Source organism: Pristis pectinata, chromosome 14 (genome assembly GCF_009764475.1).
Source record: "Pristis pectinata isolate sPriPec2 chromosome 14, sPriPec2.1.pri, whole genome shotgun sequence".
Classification (NCBI taxonomy): Eukaryota; Metazoa; Chordata; class Chondrichthyes; order Rhinopristiformes; family Pristidae; genus Pristis; species Pristis pectinata.
In genome coordinates this window covers 52,350,391-52,350,938 of record NC_067418.1, presented here as the reverse complement: position 1 = coordinate 52,350,938, position 548 = coordinate 52,350,391, and the positions used below count along the sequence as shown (strand labels likewise).

General features: G+C 48.4%; 1 non-coding gene across 1 annotated transcript; it reads left to right on the top strand.

The window, feature by feature from the left end:
* On the top strand, positions 1–83 carry trnas-cga (transfer RNA serine (anticodon CGA)). The gene has a single exon. It is a non-coding gene; the product is annotated as a tRNA-Ser (tRNA).
* The last annotated feature ends 465 nt before the right edge of the window (positions 84–548 follow it).

Sequence of the window (548 nt, the reverse complement as noted above, 5' to 3'; positions counted from 1 at the left end):
GCTGCGATGGCCGAGTGGTTAAGGCGTTGGATTCGAAATCCAGTGGGGTTTCCCCGCATCAGGTTCGAACCCCGCTCGCAGCGGGTTTACAGTTACAGTGAATTTTCACACCGAAGAGATCGGCTGAAAATCATTTGTTTTTTTTCTGTTAAATCGATTGCCTTCCACTGTTCATGTGACGTGTTTGATGCTGCACGGCAGCGCAGTGCAGTTACAGCGCCAACGATTAGGGTTCAATTCTCGCCACTCTCTGTAATGAGTTTGTCCGTTCTCCTCGTGAAACGCGTGGGATTCGTCAGTCTGTTCCCGATTCCTTCCTCCTTTCACCTTCCAAAGACTTTCGGGTTGGACGGATAACATGGGTATAATCGGGCGCCTTCTCGTTCGAGCGGGAGGAACTGTTATCGTACTGCATAATTTAAGGTTGAAAGGCATGTGGGGAAAACGAGGAACTAAACTGTGTTCCCAGGAGAGAAAATAACTTAAAACTACTCGATTGCGGGCAAAGAAGTCGGAACATGCCTGCCAAATCGAGAGTAGTTGGAATA